General features: G+C 42.1%; 1 long non-coding RNA gene across 1 annotated transcript in view; it reads left to right on the top strand.

Annotated features, from left to right (window-relative positions):
• Positions 1 to 1,071: 1,071 nt before the first annotated feature.
• Positions 1,072 to 24,347, top strand: part of LOC117524410 — a 129,403-nt gene continuing 106,127 nt past the window's right edge. The window contains exon 1 of the long non-coding RNA XR_004564763.1: positions 1,072 to 1,178. This is a non-coding gene — a long non-coding RNA (uncharacterized LOC117524410). The remainder of the gene's footprint in view (positions 1,179 to 24,347) is intronic.

Raw genomic sequence — 24,347 nt, forward strand, 5'->3', positions numbered from 1 at the left:
TTGATGGTGGCACATTCACAATCATACTGTGTGTCTGTATGACTGCATCACTCAAAAACATTTGTTTTGATGGAGGAACGTTTCCATGGATTCAGTCGTCTGTCAACATCCAGGTTTTAGAGTTTAAAAGAATGTTTTTGCAATTGAGAGAAATCATCATTGACAACATTTTGTCTTTTATCTCTGCTACGGTATTTGAAATGTGTTTCTGCCAAATCTTCTTGCCGGTACGCAGACATAAACTCACACCCTTACAGAAAAAAAGAGGAACGCTCACCTCACAATTTTTTTTATTTATTATACACAACCATTTGCACATCACATTAGACTTATCATATGATATACATATAAAATATCACAAATAACATATAATCACATATATAATGTGGTATATCACATATAACCTTCTGTGGGATGCTTGATGGGCTGCAGGACGCCAGTGGCGTGGCCTATCTGAGGGAGCACACACCAGACGGGATGGAGGACTTCATCAACTACTTTGAATCAATATACGTAAGTGTAACCTTCCGGCGTGTTCAGGATGGACCAGTACAGCCTGGATCTCCTCCACTACCACTGCTTGTCCATAACATTTCACCAAGGTTCGGCATCCCCATCTGGAGTGTGCATCAGGTCACCCTGTAGGGAGCAGATAGGACGAACAATACATGCGAGGGCTGGAATACTGCCTTCTGCCAGCTCATCAGGCATCACCGCCCCTCATTCTGGACTGCTGTGGATAGGCTCCATAAGGACTACACCTTCATCAGCACACAACTACTGCAACACACTAGAGGGCAGGCCATCAAGAAGCGAAATCGATGATTCTAAGTTGAGCTTCAGAAGCGTCTCCAGACCCTCTGCCAGGACTTCACAGCTGAGCGTAGGTCTGTGGCTGACTTCCTCAGTGAGGTGGGGCACTGCATCAGACTAGAATGAATTTGTTCGATTTCATGTGAAATCTAGAATTTGTGATATTTGATATGTATAATATCGTGCTAAGTCTAATGTGATGTGTGGTTGCGTATAATAAACAAAATAGCAAATTTTGTGATGAGTTTTTGTCTCTTTTTTTTCCTGTAAGGGTGTGAGCTTTTGTCATGAAATCGTGGAGGACTACTCATACCCCATTGTATGAAATGGTGCAGATAAAATAATCTCAACCTGCTGTTCAGAGTGTAAGTATTGAAGCCATCGTTATGTTCAGAGTTTGACAGAATCGTCTCTGGAGAAGCTTTGAAGTGGTCATTAGGGATAAATGGTTCCACTCTGTAAGTGTAATTTCTCCATGTGAATCTGGGATTTTCATTTCTGTAACACTGATATTATTTAGTTTGCTTGGGTTTTTTGGTGATTAACTCATTTTAATTATGGCTTGATGGTCTGGCTTGACATTCTGACACTTGGGACTCCTCTGAGATTTGGACCAGTACTGTACTATTTTTACATGATTCCTCACTGTGAAGTGATGGGACCTTTTTTATTTCTCAAGAGGAAGAATCCCCTCATCATTGTTTACTAATCTGAACAAAAGACTGGATAAAACATTTAAATCTTACTCTTTGTTCTGTTTTGAAATCTGGTTTTAGTACAAGCCTTATGCAAATCTTAATAGCAGTTTTTTTTCTCCCACAAATAAACTCAGGTTTAATGATGAAGACCAAATACCCTACTGGTTAAATGTACATTTCAAAATCTAGAATTCCTAAACATTTTGGACGTTACAGTATTTCATGCATTACAGCAACTTCGTTCCCATCACCTGTCTGCATGCATTTCATTGGAAGACACGATATTAACTTCGTGATACTTAGTCATGTATACAGTGATGAAAAACCGACAGGTGTCAATCAATATTAACTTTTTTTTTGTCCTAGAGAAACTGATTGAAACTGGTGTTCAGTAAAGCTTTGATTTCTCAGATGTACAACATAATGGCATCCTCAGTGAGCAATCACCATGATTTAAGAAATTCTTATTTCATGAGCAATGAAAGACAGAAGTTTAAACCACAGCAGCCCGTTCTGTGATGCGTCACAAAAGAGAAACTAACAAACATGTTTAAAGACACCTGATTGTGCGATTGAGCAGAGACAGTGAGCAACGGGCAGAATACACTTCAGATCATCACCAAAATTTGTCTTCTTTCGAGGTAGCATTTACCTCAGATCAGGTCTCAGAGTTAGTGCCGGTGCTGCGCCTTACCACATTTACCACACTATAGAAGCCCCGGCACAAGTTGCAGCCAGGTGAATCGTGGGTGTCCCCATGAACATTTCCAGTTTGCAGGGATCCTCAACACTGAGACACCTGGATCACGCACAGAATAACGTTCCACATAGCCAAAATGCCATAGTTGACCCTCAGTGATACTGTTGTGGGCTGTCATTGTCTGCCTCCCTGTCCTGTCTGTTTTTAAAACCTTGTGTAGTTTTGTGAGTTTTTCTCCCAGATGGCGCAACTCAGAGTCGAGGAATACCTGCTTCTTATCAGCGACACACACCTGACATTCACAAGCGGATCATCAGCAGTGGGTTACTTAAACCCAGGCTTTCAGCTCATTCACTGCTAAAATCTTCCATGGTCTATGATTCAATCAATCAATCAATCAATCAATCAACTTTTTTCTTATATAGCGCCAAATCACAACAAACAGTTGCCCCAAGGCGCTCCACATTGTAAGGCAAGGCCATACAATAATTATGAAAAACCCCAACGGAAAAAACGACCCCCTATGAGCAAGCACTTGGCCACAGTGGGAAGGAAAAACTCCCTTTTAACAGGAAGAAACCTCCAGCAGAACCAGGCTCAGGGAGGGGCAGTCTTCTGCTGAGACTGGTTGGGGCTGAGGGAAAGAACCAGGAAAAAGACATGCCGAGAAGGGGGGCAGAGATCGATCACTAATGATTAAATGCAGAGTGATGCATACGGAGCAAAAAGAGAAAGAAACAGTGCATCATGGGAACCCCCCCACAGTCTAACGTCTAAAGCAATCCTGATTGATGATCGATGATCCAAGAGCCAAGCCTGATTCTTGCTGAAGCTTCCTTGACCTCGTCTTTCCTGCCGCTTCCATGCGCTCAGACGTCGCAGCTCTCCGCAGGTCATTCAAAGTAACCTGGTCAACTCTAATTTCTGTATTAGAGCTCATTGGTTTTCTGGTGTTTCCAGACACTCTCCTGCGTGGCTTCCATGTCGCTTATCCTCCTGGCTCCACGTCTATCTGCACCATGTCATGTTGGAACTATCTGGCTCTCAGCTACAGAGTGTGTAGCTCTGCCATGCTTCAGTTAAGTTCCTTTGTGTTCGGTGAGATCTGCTCTCACCTGTGCATGACTAAGAACTGTTTCTAAGAACTGGCTCCAAGAACTGATAGAACTAGTACCATGAACTATTTCCAAGAACTGTTTTCCTAGAACTGTATGAACTCTGATATTGAACCACTAAGAACATTCCAAGTAATTTCTTAAGTCAAGTCCTGCTTAATTAGACCTGTGTCACAAGACGCACCTGACCTCTGACTTCTGAAGATAACTCATGAACTGTGAACGATTCCTGAATAGCAAACCTTATTTCTTAGATTGTGCACATTATTTCCAGAACTTTGAACATTCCTGTTCTAAGCCTTCAGTGAACTGTGTTACAAGTGCAATCACTCACCTCCTCTCTTCTCTGTTCTCAGCTCTGTGCGTCCCACCTGGTCCGGCTCCAGTACCATATACTCCAGGATTTCAGTTCTTCTTACAAGACTGGCTCAGAACCTGCAGCTCCCTAATTTCCACCACGACAAGCAGGATGACTCTCCACTCTGCAGGCACCCCCAGCGCAGCATTATTATTGTCCATTATTGTAATAAATATATTTTCCTTCACAACTAGCTCTGTTCCTTGCTCCCAGCATTTGAATTCATCACCAAGTATACTCCTCAGCTGAGTCTCCCTAAGTATAAGCTCATTTGGCACCAAAGTCATTCCAGGAGACCCAGAATTCTCCAGAGACTGAGCATCAAAGCCATCGAGTCTTCACCTTAGGTCACTGGTTAGCGTCCAAGTCTCACAATCATACAGTAAGACGGGAAGCACCAGAACCCTAAAAAGCCTGAACCTTCATTCTCTTGCAATATATCTGCACCTCCAAACACCTCTGTCCAGCAACCTCACAACTCCATGAGCTCTTTCTTTCTTTCTATGTCTGCAGAAACATGCACTCGGTGGTCCTCCAGCGTCATCTACGCTGTAGTGTGCTGGGGCAGCAGGCTGAAGGCAGCTGACATGACAGCATGTCAGGAGAGCTGGCTCTGTCCTGCGGGTTGAGGTGGAGTCTGCGGTGGAGGCATCAGAGAGGAGGATGCTGAGGAAACTGCTCAGCATCCTGGACAACACCTCCTACCCCCCTGCATGCCACACTGATGTCCTGGTAGAGCACCTTCAATCATAGATTGAGACCACCGAGGTACACCACAGGAGGTCTTTCCTACCAGTGGCAATCAGACTGTATAATTCCTCCTCCTTCTGCAGGATGAATACATAAGTTATTCAGAGTTATGTGCAATATTGTCACACACCTTGTGCAAATGTCTTCCAGTCATTTTGCATAAATTTGTTGTAGTTATTGTAAAAAAAAATAAATAAATAAAATAAAATTCTGGCAAAATAATTTCCTTCGTGATAATAAAGTGATCTTATCTCATCTTCCTAGGCATCTCTTGACATCAAAAGCTGAGGATCCAGAGTCATGAATGTCACTGCCGAGAAAAGGGACTATTTCTACAAGTTCAACACTTTCACTGTACATAGGTACACTTCTGATGGCTGAGTCCAGGAAGTCCCTTGAAAGCCTGGATCTTAGGCTTGATCCAGGACAGCTGCAAATCCAAAACCTCAGAGTCCTCGCTCAGCTTCTCAAGTGGTGCCTTGATGAAATTTTCCTCCAACTTAATGCTAGAAAAATTCCTCTTACATAACAAACAGACTTGGGAGAAAACGTACAACCAGTGGCTTGCTTTAGACAGAATCAGTTTACTTAATTTGCAGAATATACCAAAGCCAGTAAATCGCACTTGAGCTGTTGATCTGGTGTGTGAGAGAAAGTAGACATTGCATGTATATTTGGTTGCATACTGCGCAGGCCGTGAGTCATTGGGTTTCTCAGATCAATGGCCTCTGCTCGATGGATGGCTGAGTGCTTTGCAAACGACCACAACCAATCTGAGTGAGCCGTCATGCAGCCAGGAAAGGAGGTCACATACACAAATTTCCTCTCCCTCCAGCTCACTACCTTTTTTTTTTTTAAACACTTTCTGGTGCACACTTATAATACTGCTTCACACACACTGTGTAATCCAGTCAGTTTAGGCTGTGGTGGAATTGTGATCAGAATGGAACTCACCTCAGTACAATGAGAGAGAGAGAGAGAGACAAAGAGAGCCCGCACAAAAACAGCAGTTCCAGCAGACAGGGAAAGAGGATTTGGATAAATAAGAGGTTAGCGGGAGCAAAGCTGAAGTAAGGAGGAATAAAGGAAGGCAAAAGGAGGATTTTGAACGCTGGGAGCTGTGTTTATGTGAAGGTCCACACAGTGGTCAGGAGGAGAGTAAAATAAATGTGACTTTGAGCGTGCTTCTTGGTTCATTCATGTATCAGAACTGTGTGTGGCGTGTGTTCTCAGCGGGGCAAATGTATGCAGCAGTGTGTTTGACACCATTTTTCAAACTGGAAAAAAAAGGCGGCCAGGTCTGCTGGAACTATAGCATGTGAACATTTGGATCTACGTCTCTCCATGCAGCCATGAATATTTTACTGTACTTCAAGTGTAGACCTTAATTTATGTGTGGGCAAAGTTAAATTCATTCAAATCTTATGCAAATTAGTAAACTGCAGTCTCGAATCATTCTTCTGATATGGCACTGTACCACACAAAATAGTAGCTTCAGAATTAAAGATTAAATACTTTTTCATAATATATTTTTATAATAATCTTTCTTTTTTTTTTTTTTTGTCACTTATGTTGGAGGTCCTGTATGGAGCCCCGGACATGACATGGTAAAAAAAAAAATTGGTCACAAAATAATAAGCTGCAACTTATACACAGAAAATTGCATGTTCATTGATTTAATATAATAACAATAATGATAATAAATAGAGCAATCTGATTTCTGAGGTCCGCCAATCCGCATCTGGATCACCTACAAAATTTGTGGAGTCTTCCATGCCGTAATATCGATCTGCAAATTTGGTGAGAATCCGTGAAATAGTTTTGATGTAATTCTGCTAACAGACAGACAGATAAATAAACACCAATAATTTTATTATGTCCTTGGCGGATGTAGCAATAATTATAGTAATAATAATAATAATAACTATTGTTTATGCAGGGCTTTCTCAGGAATCAATGCACATGTACAAAAATCCCAATTAAAGACCTGATCATCCGGAGAAAAAGTACCATTGATATGAGCGAAGCATCGCACAGCGGCGCGAAGCTCACTCATGGTACAGGGTGTCCTAAACAGGAAGTGCCAATTTTCAAATCCACAGCAAAACAGGAAATGTTCAAATGTCAAATACTTCCTGGATTGACAGAAGGGATCCCATGGAATCTCGCGGAAACTCAGTGGCAAACTCACACTCAAACAGGAAGTGCCAATTTACACAGTGAAACAGGAAATGTTCAAATTAGAGGTGGGTGGATTGATCCTAATATCGATAATATCAATATCAACGCTGGTATTAATATTGAACAATCCTTGTGTAAAAAGATCAATACTCAAGGTTTTTTCTCTCCTGCATGCACTGACTACTGGCGCATGCAGATTCATCAAAGTCTACTCTCTGTCTGTAAGAGCAGCGCTGCACTGTGTCACACAACACGGAGCAGTGCACCCTTGTATTGTGGTTTGTCAGCCCTCTACTTCAGGAGAAGTTGTGTTGAGTGATATTTTTTTAAACAAAAATGTTGATTGTGATAATAAAGTAGTTTGTTGTCACGTACAATGTTTGGCGAATGTTTTGGATCCTTTGGATCTATGAAGCTTAAATATGAAAAAGTATCAGTATCAGTATCAATATCGCCGATACTGGGCCTGTATTTACTTGGTATTGGATCAATACCAAAATTCCCGGTATCGCCCACCTCTACTCTCTGTCTGTAAGAGCAGCGCTGCGCTGTGTCACACAACACGGAGCAGCGCATCCTTGTATTGTGGTTTGTCAGCCTTCTACCTCAGGAGATTTTATTTTAGTCATGCTCATGCTCCCAAGAACCAGTTTACTGAAAAAAGTCTGAAGGACCTAAAGGACATGGTTAGAGGGCGAGGAGCTTTTCCAAGTATGTGAGAGGCAAATAAAGAAAAATACTTTAAAAGGCAGGGGGTCTGGAGGGGCGGAGCCCCCCAGAAGCTGAAAGGTTTTTGCTATGCTAATGCTCCCCTGAAGCATTTACTCAAAATAAAGTCTGACGAACCTAGCAGCCGAGCTGCTCTGTGTTAGCCTGATCCCGTCAGATCTCAGAAGCTAGGCAGTGCGGGACCTGTTTAGTATTTGGATGGGTGATCTCTTTGGAACACCAGCGGCTGTGTGTGTTTCTCCAGGTAACACTGGAGTTGCGTCAGGAAGGGCATCCGGCGTAAAACCTGTGCCAAAATATCAATGCGGATCTGGTTGTATCCGCTGTGGTGACCCTGAACACAAAATGGGAGCAGCTGAATGGACAACCAAAGTCTGAAGAACCTAAATGACATGGTGAGATGCTGACGAGCTTCGCTCATTCATGTCCGCGACATATGCATATTACTCCAGAAAATATCTCAAAACATTTCAGGAAAGACATTTGTTGGAAATTTCTGCCATTTCTGAAAATGGTGAGGAATAACAACTTTTGTTCATGTGTGTTTCCAGTGAAGACTGGTGAATGTGGTGGGCAATAATCAGTGACATAATCCCACTGACTTGAATGTGTGAATGTGTGAATGTGATTTGTTCATAAATAATCAGCCTGTTATGATGACATAAGCGTTTGTGAATGAGGTGAGAAGCGAAGAAAGTCTGCAGGTCTTAATGTGAATTAACACGGGAGTAAAAGTACAACAAATGACGTGGCTATCAGACACTTGCTATTTTGGCTGCTCCACAGTCAGAGCTGTGTGCACGTGTGTCCTCTTTGCCCGTCTGCGTCTGACTAAGACAACCGTAAGAACGGGCGCATTTGTTCTGCTCGGTTGCTGACGAATCACAGCAGAGGTACTCAGTGTTTGTACGTGCGTACTGTGTCACAGGAGGAGAGGGACAGTCTGTGATGACGCTCACAAAGATCAAAGTAGATCAAGGTTAACGTGTGCGTGAGTGTCGGCTGCGGGATGGACACTTGATGTTTGCACCAAAGACAGAGATTCAATCTTCAGGCCTCTGTTTAACACAGTATGGTGGGTTTATATATACTTAAACAGTGGTGGTCACTGAGGCCATTGCTTCTGTGTTTGTACCGTCAAAAATACATATCTGTCAAACAGGTACATGCGATCATATGCACATCCGTAAATATCAGTTGTTGATAAGTTGCATATGTTCAAAAATGTGGTCATTTTCATTGTCATTTGCGTTCAGGAAAGTTTGTCATTGGTGTTCCTCACTAGAATAACAGCTCAGAGAGCAAAGACAATCAACTTTTGTGAAATGGAGATTGAAGTGCTTGTGTGAGGGCACCAGTTTATACAAATTTCAATAAAATAAATAGGTAGGAAGGACTTGTCCACCAGTAGTTTTCAAACCCAATGATTTGTGACGACCATTCAGTCGTCATGTTATGTTGCTTTGTAACACTGAAAATCACATATGATCATAATTTTAAGAAGTCTTAAGAAGCCTGAAAAACCTTACCATAAAAACCAGCATAAAACTTTACAATTATTTATTGTTACAATTGTCCCAGAATCCTTTGCTCTCCTGTGATGTCGCCACGCTGGGTGTCCTTTATTAAGATTACATTGTGTCCTCATGAAATTTGTAGGAGGTAAGCTATTTTCTTTATACCTTGTCATAACAGGTGGATGTCAACGTGCTGTATAGTTTAGTTGACACACTGGTGTCTTTTGTAGGTTTAGACACCAGTGAAGCTACATGTTTCTAATGCCACATAATTATTAATTGTATTGTTTGTAATTTGACGAAATAATGTACAGTATGTGGATGAGGTTGCATTTTGTGACATCAGTGATGCCTTCTAGTTGTAATTCCACTGTTTTACCACTAGAGCCGTGCATACAGGTGAACCCTGTTAACTTGTGCATGCATAAGTTGCGTTTCGGCTTTATTCACGGTCGATTAGTGGAGGCCGAAAATTTACACTACTGTAGAAAAGTCAACTTTGATTTAGTCATTTTTGGGAGGGGTGGGCGTGAGTATAAATTCATGCCAACAACACTCACAAGGGGCGTGAGGGGGGCAGGGCATGTATAAATTTTGAACTGAATCAGATCATTCTTTTATTGTCATTGCGTCCATGTTGTCTCGAGCAAGTTCTACAAAAATTTTCAAGCAAGCAAGTTCTGTTTGTTAAAAGAAGCAAGTTTCTAAGAGCACAAGTGGCCCATCATGTCCAGTAGCAGGAAGGATGTAAAGCGAAAGGTCACATCCAGATCCCTAACTGAAAAACTTTGAATCATTCAGAGGGTCCATGATGGTGAATCAAGAACCAAGGCTATCATAACCATCCAGGAAGGAATCATCTACACCGAGAAGATGGTGAAACTCTACAACTGCCTGGTCTACGAGGCCGGGAAGATCCAGATGGAAGTTCCTCTTCGTGACTTGAGTACTATGATGTCATTTGATGTGACATCTTTGTTCACCTGCATCCCCACCACTGAGGGCATCTCAGCTGTGAGGCAGAGACTGCTGGAGGATGCGTCTCTACTTGAATGGACCAAACTCACACCAGACCACATCTGCCAACTCTTGGAAATCTGTCTTAACACCACGTATTTCCTGTTTAGGGGGAATTACTACAGGCAGATCCATGTTTGTGCGATGGGGTCTCCAGTATCCCCCATTGTGGCCAATCTGTACATGGAGCAAGTGGAGAAGAGAGCCTTGACGTCTTTCACGGGCATCTCTCCCAGTCACTGGTTCAGATATGACGATGACACATGGGTTAAAATCAAGCAACAGGAAGTTGAGGACTTTACAGAGCACATCAACTCAGTGGACTCCAGTATCAAGTTCACACATGAGGATGCCAGAAACAACCATTTAGCCTTCTTGGACTGTGATGTTACAATTGGAGAGAACAGGCAGCTCCAGACAGGGGTTTACAGAAAACCAACTCACACTGATCAATATCTGCTCTTTGGCTCAAACCACCCCCTTGAACACAAGCTCGGGGTGATCAGGACTCTTCAACACAGAGCCCAACAGGTGCCCACAACTACAGAGGGAAGGGCTAAAGAACAACAACATGTCCAGAAAGCCCTCACAATATGTGGGTACCTATGATGAACCAGCTGAAGACCCCTGATGCTGGACTGCGGTAACCCTGAAAATAGTACATTACAATAATCTAGTCTAGAAGAAACAAAAGCATGAATCAGCTCTCTATTAAAGCTTTGTAATCTAACAGATCCCCAGGTCTCGATGGATTTCCAATAGAGTTTTTAAAAAGAAATTTAATGATAAATTAATGCCCTTACTTTTTTCTGTGTTTGATGAATCCTTGGAAAAGGGTGTGCTACCTCCCATGCTGACTCAGGCTTTAATATCTCTTCTTTTAAACAGTGATAAAGATCCCACTTCCTGCAATTCTTATAGACCTCTATCATTGTTGAATGCTGATGTCAAAGTGCTGGCTGAAATTCTTGCTCTTCAGTTACAGAGAGTTTTGCCCAGTATAATTTATGAAGAACAAAATGGCTTTATTAAGGGACATCATTTATTTTTTAATACTCACACTCTATTAAATGTAATTTATTCACCTCCTTCAAATTTACCAGAAATTGTAATTTCATTAGATGCTGAAAAGATGTTTGATAGGGTTGAGTGGGAGCATTTGTTTGCAGTTAGCTGGGTTAAACTATTCTACATATCTCCACAGGCTTCTGTTTGCACAAATAATATTTATAATGAATATTTCATTAGAATGTGGGATGTGTCAGGGTTGCCCTTTATCACCATCTCTTTTTGCTTTGGCTGTTGATCCACTGTCTATTGCATTGGGGTCATCTCCATCTTTTAATGGTGTTGTCCGTAATAATGTTGATCACAAACTATCATTATATGCAAATTATTTGTTATTATATGTGACTGACCCTGCATTTACTCTTCTAAGTATTCTGTCTATTTTAGATCACTTCAGTTCCTTCTCAGGATATAAAAAAAATCTTTAGAAAAGTGAATGTTATCTCCACTTATTGCCAAAATGAAATCGGATCTTCAGAGATGGAATGCATTAGTTACTTCTCTAATTTGGAGGATTAATGCTGTTAAAATAAACATTGTTCGTAAATTTCTTTCTTTCTTTCAATCAATCAATTCCTTTATCTTTGCTAAAATACTTTTTTGATTCCTTGGATATATATGATTAGCTCCTTCATTTGGGGTGCAAGACCTCCACGGATATGTAAACTATTGCTTCAAAGATGTAAATTTAGTGGTGGGCTTGCATTGCTAATTTGCAATTCTATTACTGGGCAGCACACATTCATAAGGGCCCCTTCACACATAGTGCAAATTTGGTTGAATTGTGCATGAATTGCCTGCTTGATAAGAGGGATTCAGTATAATGCGATGTTTTTACATGGTGTGTGGTTTTATTAATTTTTTGAATATGTCCATGTCCTTCTTGATATCAGGCATTTCCCCACATCTTTCACAGGATGGTGATGGGAGCTCAGTGGTAATGTTACTGACTGGCAATCAGAGCTTTTGGAAAGTGCAAGGTTCGAATCCCGTGGATGGCATGTATTTTTATTTTTTTATTTTCACAGCAGCTGCATGATGCAGTTACACATAGTGCTGCTGCTCACACTGTGTCCCACGAGCACAAAACTGTTGCAGCATGTATTTTTTATTTATTTTTCTTCACAACAGCTGTGCGATGTGTAACCACATCACACTGTGTTTCTGCGTGCATGAACCGTTGCAGCGGCATCGGTCTCGCCTGCCCGTTGGCTTGATGTTTTTGTAGTTCGCTCATATGAGCTGTTCCACCGTCAGTCGCCCTGAGTTGTACTTATTCCTACTATGTGTGAAGGGGCCCTAAAAAACGTTGTTGAGTTGAATCTCCCAATTTGTTCTGGTGTAAATTGGAAGCCCACTCTTACTCCACTTCTTCTATGTATTCCTCTCTTCCAACCAAGATCTCTGTGTATGTTAAAATCCTGTTCAATATGTTAAAGATATGGTACCAATTTAGAAACAAATTTGTAGGTGCATCTATATCTGGTACATTGTGTAATAACCACTTGTTTCCCCCTTCATATTTCGACTCTGTTTTTTCGGCGTGGCGTAAAAAAAGGTATAAAATGTCTTCTTGATTTGTATTCAGATGGTACGTTTAACAGCTTTGACAGTTTGTCAGCTTCATATGATTTGCCCACAAATAATTTATTTAGGTATTTTTAGGTTAGATGTTTTGTCTCGAAGTCTTTCTCTAATATCCCCATGTTACCTCATGTACAATCATGCGAGAGCTTGTTTTCTTTTGAGACACATCAAAGAGGGGTTGTTTCAGAAATTTATAATAGCATCTTGGATCTCTGTGATCAATCAAACTCCAAATTAAGGGCTGCTTGGGAGGGGGAGCTGGGACTTCGGCTAAGTGATGAATGGTGGGATAGAGTTATTGGTGAGTGAAGTACAGTTCTGTCTTGTACTCGCCTCACACGCATACACTTTAAAGTCATTCAGAGTCCATTTTTCAAAGTTAAGACTGTCTGAAATCAACACGGAGGTAGAGAATAAATGTGACAAATGCTTGAACCCACATTGCCACTTGAGCCACATGTTTTTCCTCTGCCTCAGCTACAAAATTTTTGGTCATTATTTTTGCATTCTGTCTTCTAGACTGGGAATTGACTTGCAGCCTTGTCCATTAATTGGTGTTTTTTGGTGCCCACATCAGTTCCCTTCTTGAACTTCTTTACAAACAGAAACTAGAGCATCTCCCCCAACACGAGTTTCCAAAATGCACAAAATTTTACCTTGGAAAACATTTTCAAAGTCCTGGTAGAAGTGGCTTTTCATAAGCTAGATCAAAAGGGCTTTTCGGTGTTAAAATCAAATATCTGCTGAATCCAAAATCTTGATCGGATGTGGATCAAGAGCATTCAGAGTGCCAATTTGCACCTCATTGTCACAGTGAGATGCAATATTTTTTTTAAATTGCAATTTTTTAAATAAATGTGATATTTTATTAAATTTAACAAGGTTAGTCCCATTGAGATCAAGATCTCTTTTACAAGGGGGTCGTGAACAATTATATAGTTTCCAATCCACCTAAACTGCATGTCTTTGGATGTGGTAGGGAACTGGAGCGAACCCACACAAACACGGGGAGAACATGAAAACTCCACACAGAAAGGCCACAGGTGGGAATTGATCCCATGACCTTCTTGCTGTGAGGCAACAGTGCTAACCACTAATCCACCGTGCTGCCAAATGAGATGTATCTTCGGTTAAAAAATTCATAACAATTTTTGAAAAATTGTGGGCTCCAGGCTGTTCACAAACAGACAGAGGCGAAAACATAACCTCCTCCAACTTCATTGGCGAAGATGTGATCAAATGTCAGGAGTATGTATTTATTTCATGCACTTAAACGTTTTTTGTGGTGTTTTTTTTTTTCTACTTTTTCGGTTTCTGAATTCTTTTTCAGATCATTTTCACAGAATATTCATTATCTTTGCTATGCACAATTTGTCATTGCTTTTTGGCACTTGGTTTTTGACTGGTTATAGGAAGATAGACAAAGAGGCATAAAATTGGAACCTTCATCCAATTTTGGTGGTGTAGGTAGATCCATAACAAAAAATGAGAGTGAGTGAGGTACTTTTGATTGAGATATAATGCAAAATTTACACCAAATGGGCTTTTCAATATTAAATTCAAATGTCCACAAAATCCATAATCCAGATCAGATCCAGTTCAAACTTTGTCAGGTGATAGTGAGTGCCTGTCTGCACCTTGCTTTCAAATATGAGAGCGATTGGGGCATGTTTGATTAAGATATAATGTAAAATATACATTAAATGGGGTTTTCAATATTGAATTTAAATGGCCACAAAATTTGTAATCTGGATCAGATCCAGATCAAACTTTGCCAGTTGATAAAGGATACCATCCTACATAATACTCTCAAATATGAAAGATATTTGATCTTTTATGACAGAGGTATGAATTTTTGAAAATTTGTTCAATGTTAAAAATAAGGATTTTCCAGTTTTCCAAGATTTTTCCAGACTTTGACCTTTGACCTTGAAAATTTTGCGTGTCCGGATATGAATCTTCAGGAAACATTTCATAAAAAATATATGAAAAATTGTGGGCTCAATATTGTTCACAAACGATCAGACAGACAGACAAAGAAATGGGCAAAAACCTAACCTCCGCCTTTTTACCTCTACTGGCCAGATGACGTATTCTTCTGCTGTGGAAGTCTCACAACCCTCCTCTTTCACAGTGGCTCCAGGATATTGAAAAAATCAAATACACATTGAGGGGTAATACTGTCAAGTTCTATCATAAATGGCAATCTTTTCTTTTATATTTCACTGATTTGCAGGTCTTACCTGTGTGGGTAGTTGTGTGTTTGTGTCCACCACAGGTATGGGAGCATCATGCAGTGGACCCTGATCTGGCCTTAATTATGTATAACAGATTTCAATGAAAGCCGGTGGTGGAGATATGTCTTGGCTCATTGAGTAGTTTATTACATTTTGAGGCAAATAATGAACTAGAATCATATTAAATTACTGTTTTTAAATCAAATCAAATCAAATCAATTTTATGTTGTATGGCTGGGGGTGCCTGGCTGCCTTTTGTTTCTGTCTTCTGTTCTGTCTTTTGTTTTTCCTTCCAGGTGGCTTGCATTCAGGACTGAGTGGCTGTGTGGCTGAGCTATCAGGACCTCACCCTGATCACCTGAGGCTGGTCATGTGCAGCTAGTCAGGACTCACAGCTGTGGTGCATCTACATGGATTGGGGCATGGTGGCATTTAAGTCTGCAGTACACAGTGTGTATTTGCCAGAGACTCGACCTTGTGACCAGACAGGTGAGATCGTCGTCTCGAGAGCCATCTCATCATCATGGATGCAGAGACCGTACCAGGTTTGATGCTTGGTCTGTGAAAGAGGAGGGGGTGAGGTCTGACGCTCGTCAGCACACTTCCTGAGACTCGGTTTGTCGCGGCCACCTGGGGGGTGTCGGCGGGGTCCTTGGGTCCGAACTGTTTCTGGCTCCGGACCGTTAGTGCTGCTGGGAGCACACCGGCATTCCACCATGCCAGACCGCGCACTTATTTGTTTGTATTTTGCACATCACTGTTATGTTATTAAATTCAGTTATCCTTTGAACCGTGCTCTGCTTATTTTATACTGGGTCCTTCAAACGCTGGTCGGTTCTCCGTCCTGCGTCCGACACATAACATTTTATTTATATAGCGCCAAATCACAACAAACAGTTGACCCAAGGCGCTTTATATTGTAAGGCAAAGCCATACAATAATTACTGAAAAACCCCAACGGTCAAAACGACCCCCTGTGAGCAAGCACTTGGCGACAGTGGGAAGGAAAAACTCCCTTTTAACAGGAAGAAACCTCCAGCAGAACCAGGCTCAGGGAGGGGCAGTCTTCTTCTGGGACTGGTTGGGGCTGAGGGAGAGAGCCAGGAAAAAGACATGCTGTGGAGGGGAGCAGAGATCAATCACTAATGATTAAATGCAGAGTGGTGCATACAGAGAAAAAGAGAAAGAAACACTCAGTGCATCATGGGAACCCCCCAGCAGTCTAAGTCTATAGCAGCATAACTAAGGGATGGTTCAGGGTCACCTGATCCAGCCCTAACTATAAGCTTTAGCAAAAGGAAAGTTTTAAGCCTAATCTTAAAAGTAGAGAGGGTGTCTGTCTCCCTGATCCGAATTGGGAGCTGGTTCCACAGGAGAGGAGCCTGAAAGCTGAAGGCTCTGCCTCCCATTCTACTCTTACAAACCCTAGGAACTACAAGTAAGCCTGCAGTCTGAGAGCGAAGTGCTCTATTGGGGTGATATGGTACTATGAGGTCCCTAAGATAAGATGGGACCTGATTATTCAAAACCTTATAAGTAAGAAGAAGAATTTTAAATTCTATTCTGGAATTAACAGGAAACCAATGAAGAGAGGCCAATATGGGTGAAATATGCTCTCTCCTTCTAGTCCCTGTCAGTACTCTAGCTGCAGCATTTTGAATTAACTGAAGGCTTTTCAGGAAACTTTTAGGACAACCTGATAATAATGAATTACAATAGTCCAGCCTAGAGGAAATAAATGCATGAATTAGTTTTTCAGCATCACTCTGAGACAAGACCTTTCTAATTTTAGAGATATTGCGCAAATGCAAAAAAGCAGTCCTACATATTTGTTTAATATGCGCATTGAATGACATATCCTGATCAAAAATGACTCCAAGATTTCTCACAGTATTACTAGAGGTCAGGGTAATGCCATCCAGAGTAAGGATCTGGTTAGACACCATGTTTCTAAGATTTGTGGGGCCAAGTACAATAACTTCAGTTTTATCTGAGTTTAAAAGCAGGAAATTAGAGGTCATCCATGTCTTTATGTCTGTAAGACAATCCTGCAGTTTAGCTAATTGGAGTGTGTCCTCTGGCTTCATGGATAGATAAAGCTGAGTATCATCTGCGTAACAATGAAAATTTAAGCAATGCTGTCTAATAATACTGCCTAAGGGAAGCATGTATAAAGTGAATAAAATTGGTCCTAGCACAGAACCTTGTGGAACTTCATAATTACGCTTATTCTGTGAAGAAGATTCCCCATTTACATGAACAAATTGTAATCTATTAGATAAATATGATTCAAACCACTGCAGCGCAGTGCCTTTAATACCTATGGCATGCTCTACTCTCTGTAATTTTATGGTCAACAGTATCAAAAGCAGCACTGAGGTCTAATAGAACAAGCACAGAGATGAGTCCACTGTCTGAGGCCATAAGAAGATCATTTGTAACCTTCACTAATGCTGTTTCTATACTATGATGAATTCTAAACCCTGAATGAAACTCTTCAAATAGACCATTCCTCTGCAGATGATCAGTTAGCTGTTTTACAACTACCCTTTCAAGAATTTTTGAGAGAAAAGGAAGGTTGGAGATTGGCCTATAATTAGCTAACATAGCTGGGTCAAGTGATGGCTTTTTAAGTAATGGTTTAATTACTGCCACCTTAAAAGCCTGTGGTACATAGCCAACTAATAAAGACAGATTGATCATATTTAAGATCAAAGCATTAATTAATGGTAGGGCTTCCTTGAGCAGCCTGGTAGGAATGGGGTCTAATAGACATGTTGATGGTTTGGAGGAAGTAACTAATGAAAATAACTCAGACAGAACAATCGGAGAGAAAGAATCTAACCAAATACCGGCATCACTGAAAGCAGTCAAAGAGAATGATATGTCTTTGGGATGGTTATGAGTAATTTTTTCTCTAATAGTTAAAATTTTATTAGCAAAGAAAGTCATGAAGTCATTACTAGTTAAAGTTAAAGGAATACTCGGCTCAATAGAGCTCTGACTCTTTGTCAGCCTAGCTACAGTGCTGAAAAGAAACCTGGGGTTGTTCTTATTTTCTTCAATTAGTGATGAGTAGTAAGATGTCCTAGCTTTATGGAGGGCTTTTTAATAGAGCAACAGACTCTTTTTCCAGGCTAAGTGAAGATCTTCTAAATTAGTGAGACGCCATTTCCTCTCCAACTTACGGGTTATCTGCTTTAAGATGCGAGTTTGTGAGTTATACCACGGAGTCAGGCACTTCTGATTTAAGGCTCTCTTTTTCAGAGGAGCTACAGCATCCAAAGTTGTCCTCAATGAGGATATAAAACTGTTGACGAGATAATCTATCTCACTCACAGAGTTTAGGAAGCTACTTTGCCCTGTGTTGGTATATGGCATTGGAGAACATAAAGAAGGAATCATATCCTTAAACCTAGTTACAGCGCTTTCTGAAAGACTTCTACTGTAATGAAACTTATTCCCCACTGCTGGGTAGTCCATCAGAGTAAATGTAAATGTTATTAAGAAATGATCAGACAGAAGGGGTTTTCAGGGAATACTGTTAAGTCTTCAGTTTCCATACCATAAGTCAGAACAAGATCTAAGGTATGATTAAAGTGGTGGGTGGACTCATTTACATTTTGAGCAAAGCCAATCGAGTCTAACAATAGATTAAATGCAGTGTTGAGGCTGTCATTCTCAGCATCTATGTGGATGTCAAAATCGCCCACTATAATTATCTTATCTGAGCTAAGCACTAAGTCAGACAAAAGGTCCGAAAATTCACAGAGAAACTCACAGTAACGACCAGGTGGACGATAGATAACAACAAATAAAACTGTTTTTTGGGACTTCCAATTTGGATGGACAAGACTAAGAGACAAGCTTTCAAATGAACTAAAGCTCTGTCTGGGTTTTTGATTAATTAATAAGCTGGAGTGGAAGATTGCTGCTAATCCTCCGCCTCGGCCTGTGCTACGAGCGTTCTGGCAGTTAGTGTGACTCGTGGGAGTTGACTCATTTAAACTAACATATTCATCCTGCTGTACAAACCAGGTTTCTGTAAGGCAGAATAAATCAATACGTTGATCAATTATTATATCATTTACTAACAGGGACTTAGAAGAGAGAGATCTAATGTTTAATAGACCACATTTAACTGTTTTAGTCTGTGGTGCAGTTGAATGTGCTATATTATTTTTTCTTTTTGAATTTTTATGCTTAAATAGATTTTTGCTGGTTATTGGTGGTCTGGGAGCAGGCACCGTCTCTACGGGGATGGGGTAATGAGGGGATGGCAGGGGGAGAGAAGCTGCAGAGAGGTCTGTAAGACTACAACTCTGCTTCCTGGTCCCAACCCTGGATAGTCATGGTTTGGAGGATTTAAGAAAATTGGCCAGATTTCTAGAAATGAGAGCTGCTCCATCCAAAGTGGGATGGATGCCGTCTCTCCTAACAAGACCAGGTTTTCCCCAGAAGCTTTGCCAATTATCTATGAAGCCCACCTCATTTTTTGGACACCACTCAGACAGCCAGCAATTCAAGGAGAACATGCGGCTAAACATGTCACTCCAGGTCTGATTGGGGAGGGGCCCAGAGAAAACTACAGAGTCCGACATTGTTTTTGCAAAGTTACACACCGATTCAATGATAATTTTAGTGACCTCCGATTGGCGTAACCGGGTGTCATTACTGCCGACATGAATTACAATCTTACCAAATTTACGCTTAGCCTTAGCCAGCAGTTTCAAATTTCCTTCAGTGTCACCTGCTCTGGCCCCCGGAAGACATTTGACTATGGTTGCTGGTGTCGCTAACTTCACATTTCTCAAAACAGAGTCGCCAATAACCAGAGTTTGTTCCTCGGCGGGTGTGTCGCCGAGTGGGGAAAAATGGTTAGAGATGTGAACAGGTTGGTGGTGTACAGGGGGCTTCTGTTTAGGACTACGCTTCCTCCTCACAGTCACCCAGTCGGACTGCTTTCCCAGCTGCTCGGGATCTGCCGGAGGGGAACTAACGGCGGCTAAGCTACCTTGGTCCGCACTGACTACAGGGGCCTGGCTAGCTGTAGGATTTTCCAAGGTGCGGAGCCGAGTCTCCAATTCGCCCAGCCTGGCCTCCAAAGCTACGAATAAGCTACACTTATTACAAGTACCATTACTGCTAAAGGAGGCCGAGGAATAACTAAACATTTCACACCCGGTTCTGGGAATTCCGGATTATCCAAGTGTGAGCAGCGTGAGAAGAGGCAAAAGAAACTTTGAAAACTTATTTATATAATTTTTTTCTTCAGAATCGGACTAAACAGACAATGGCTATGGATAAATATACAACGTAAAAAAAAAGGATATTGGACCTTGGACTTATGTAAAACAGTAACTTTCAGCGCAGTTTGGGACCGGGGCTAGCGTTTAGCCACGCTGCTACCAGGTGAGGTACCGAGCAGGGTAAACAGCCGAAGACGAAATCACTACAAAATGGGACCAAAGAAAAGCTCGGTGGTGGAGGAGTCGGAGGAGGTTAAAAAGGCGCTTGAGTTGAGTTGAATATTAATAAATTATCCCTAAATATAAACAAGACTAAAGTCATGTTTTTTGGAAATCATAATGTCAATTCTAATTTACCAATAAATATAGACGGTGTCGAAATAGATAAAGTGTCAGAAGTCAAATTTTTAGGGATAACCATCGATAGTAAATTAAGCTGGAAGTCTCATATCAGCCACATACATAAAAAAGTTTCCAAGAATGTCTCTATTATGTACAAAGCAAAATATTTTCTGGATCATAATGCATTATATTTATTGTATTGTTCTTTAATCTCTCCTTACTTAACATATTGTATAGAAATCTGGGGTAACAATTACAAAAGTTTGCTACATCCCCTCTGTATAATCCAAAAGCGGGCAATAAGAATCATCTATAAGGTAGGATATCTTGATCTCACAAATAGTCTATTTTAGCAATCCAAATTGTTGAAAATGCCAGATCTGGTTAATTTTTACACTGCACAATTATTATATAAAGCCAGTAAAAACTCATTACCCAGTAATATTCTGAGTCTATTCACCCAGAGAGAAGGAAGCTATAACTTGAGGGGATGTGGTAACTTTAAAGTCAAGGCAGTGAGAACTACCAGGAAAAGTTTCTGTGTGTCCGTGTGTGGCATTAAGCTGTGGAATAGTTTGGCACCTCAGCTTAAGCGATGTCCTAACATCCATCAATTCAAAAAAAGATACAAAGAAATGGTTCTGTTGAAATACATGAATGAGGAGAGAGGTGCGTGATCGTCACGTCTTTTTAATTTATTTCTAGTTAATTTACCTTTTGCTTTTTTGCCTTGTCAGCAATAGAAGTGGTCTCGCTAGGACACACAAACTTTCATAAAATACCTGGAATTATCCTGTACATCAATTTAATTATATATATATCATAGCCATAATTGTAAACTATATTATAAAAAAAAAGAATGATAATAATAATGATAATAAAATCTTACTATATGTTTGTTAATATAATAGATGTTAACATATTTGCATAATACCTGTTATTGCAGGTGTCGTAACCATGGTCAAAAGTATTATTTTTATACATCATGATCCTGTAGTTGAAATGCTAGTCAAATAGAAGTATGGTGATGATGGTAATAATTTAAAGAGAGGGGGAATCATGTATATGTATGCGTATATATATGTGTATGTGTGTGTATGCGTGTGTGTATGTATATATGTACGTATATATATATATATATATATGTGTATGTGTGTATGTATAATATGTATGTATATGTGGGTGTGTATGTATGTATATATACATATATGTATATTTATGTTTACATTTATATAAATATGTACATATGTAAGTTTATTGATACATAAAAAGACTTTTCCTTTTCTTTCCTCCTTGTTTCCCCCTCTTACATCACTTACATCATTATCACCAGATCAGGGTCGGCAAGTGGGGGTCTGTTGCTCAAAGGTCTCCCCCTTCTGCCAGCAGACTCCAAAACCTTGTCTTTTAATGCAGAGCCTAGGACATTCAGCAAAGAGTGGACCTGTGTCAGGGGGCGACCCCTCTCTGGCAGCAGGTTTACAAAATACTTTGCATCTTTTAATGCACCACACACATGACAAATGGGGAAGGAGGGGAAGGGGAAAAAAAAAAAATAATAATGATAATGATAAATTAATAAAAAAGTTAAGGTAATTAAATTAATAAAATAATAAAATGAATGTAGCATAATTGTATATATGTATACATGTGTGGATAGGTGATGTATGTGTGTATTTTGTGTATGTATGTTCGCATGTATGATGTGTATATATATATATATATATATATATATATATATATATATATATATTGAGACAGAATTACCATCGACACACACAAGAATAGTCTTTTTAAATAGTCATTTTCTGAGTAAATGAGGGGAATTTTGTTGTGAAAGTGTAGTGACACAGACCCACAACAGGGGGCGCAAATGAACGGTCAATAGATGAGCCAAAAAATAACAATTTAATGTTGTGAAGGTGCACAACGAACATACAGACAATCTCAGAATATGATTACAGTCAATCCAAAAAGGTGACGTGTGGGCAGGCTCGAGGATAGAAGACGTCTGTCCTGAGAAGAGCCGGAACCACACGATTTCCGCCGCCACCGAACCTGGTGAATACTGGAGCCGCCAAGTCCCGAATTCCCAGGTGATCACCGTCCCCGACTGTCGGATCTGGTACTGCTGGCGAAGAACAAAGACAGTCAAGTGTGGGTGTGTGTACACCCCGTAACAACAACGGTGGGAATGCCACCTCCACCTCTAACACAATATTCTGTAGAGTACCGCAGTGATTCCTCAGGGGAAAAGAGTGCCGTCCTGCACTCACTCAGCTTCCACAGAAAGAGGAACCGGTACTCCTGCAAACACTCACAATATACAGATATATTGCAAAACACAAACGGCTGAGTCTATTACCTCCAAAGAAGTACGATATCTCGGCAACGAGGTGGAGATGACGTCTGGTCTTTATGGAGTGAGATGATGTAGAGTAGATGGGTGACAGCTGTCAAGAGATAATGAGTGACAGCTGTCACCCCCGGCTGTGTCCGTGGCGGCAGCGCCCTCTCGTGCCTGAAGCTCGCACTTCAGGCAGGGCGCCCACTGGTGGTGGGCCAGCAGTACCTCCTCTTCTGGCGGCCCACACAACAGGACCCCCCCCCCTCAACGGGCGCCTCCTGGCGCCCGACCAGGCTTGTTCGGGTGACGGTGGTAGAAGTCGGCCAGGAGGGCCGGATCCAGGATGAAGCTCCTCTTCACCCAGGAGCGTTCTTCGGGTCCATACCCCTCCCAGTCCACCAAGTACTGGAACCCCCGGCCCATCCGACGGACGTCCAGGAGCCGGCGCACCGTCCAAGCCGGCGCACCGTCCAAGCCGGCTCCCCGTCGATGATCCGAGCAGGAGGCGGCGCCGGTCCGGGAGCACAGAGGGGTGAGGTGTGGTGAGGTTTGATCCGTGACACGTGAAAAACCGGGTGGATCCGCAGTGAAGCCGGGAGTTGGAGCTTCACTGCGGCAGGACTGAGGACTTTGAGGATCTTGAATGGTCCGATATATCTGTCCTTAAGTTTCGGGGAGTCCACCTGGAGGGGGATGTCCTTCGTGGAAAGCCACACCTCCTGCCCGGGCTGGTAAGCAGGGGCCGGGGATCGCCGGTGGTCTGCATGGGTCTTCGCCCTCGTCCGGGCCTTCAACAAGGCAGAACAGGCAGAGCGCCACACCTGACGGCACTTCCACAGGTGGGCCTGGACCGAGGGCACACCGACCTCTCCCTCCACCACAGGAAACAACGGGGGCTGATACCCCAAACACACCTCAAATGGGGAGAGGCCGGTGGCAGAGGACACCTGGCTGTTATGCGCATACTCGATCCAGGCCAGATGTTTACTCCAGGCCGTCGGTGTGCGGACGTCACACAGCGCAGAGCTTGCTCCAATTCCTGATTGGCCCGTTCTGCCTGTCCATTGGTCTGCGGATGATACACGGACGAGAGGCTCACAGTAGCCCCCAGTTCCCGGCAGAAGCTCCTCCAGACATGTGAGGAGAACTGGGGACCACGATCAGAGACGATGTTGATGGGTATCCCATGCAGACGGACGACGTGGTGGACCAGGAGGTCTGCTGTCTCCTGGGCTGTTGGGAGCTTTGGGAGGGCCACGAAGTGGGCCGCCTTGGAGAATCGGTCCACTATCGTGAAGATGGTGGTGTTGCCCTGGGACGGCGGGAGGCCCGTGACGAAATCCAGGCCGATGTGGGACCAGGGGCGATGAGGCACAGGTAGCGGCTGGAGAAGTCCTTGGGACCGTTTATGGTCTGCCTTGCCCCTGGCACAGGTGGTGCAGGCCTGGATGTACTCCCGGATGTCAGCCTCCATAGACACCCACCAGAAGCGCTGCTGGACAACTGCCACGGTCCTTCGCACCCCTGGATGACAGGAGAGCTTGGAACCGTGACAGAAGTCCAAGACTGCAGCTCTGGCCTCTGGTGGGACGTACAAACGGTTCTTCGGACCTCTTCCTGGGTCCGGGCTCTGTGCCAG

Source organism: Thalassophryne amazonica, chromosome 14, assembly GCF_902500255.1.
Source record: "Thalassophryne amazonica chromosome 14, fThaAma1.1, whole genome shotgun sequence".
Taxonomy (NCBI): Eukaryota; Metazoa; Chordata; class Actinopteri; order Batrachoidiformes; family Batrachoididae; genus Thalassophryne; species Thalassophryne amazonica.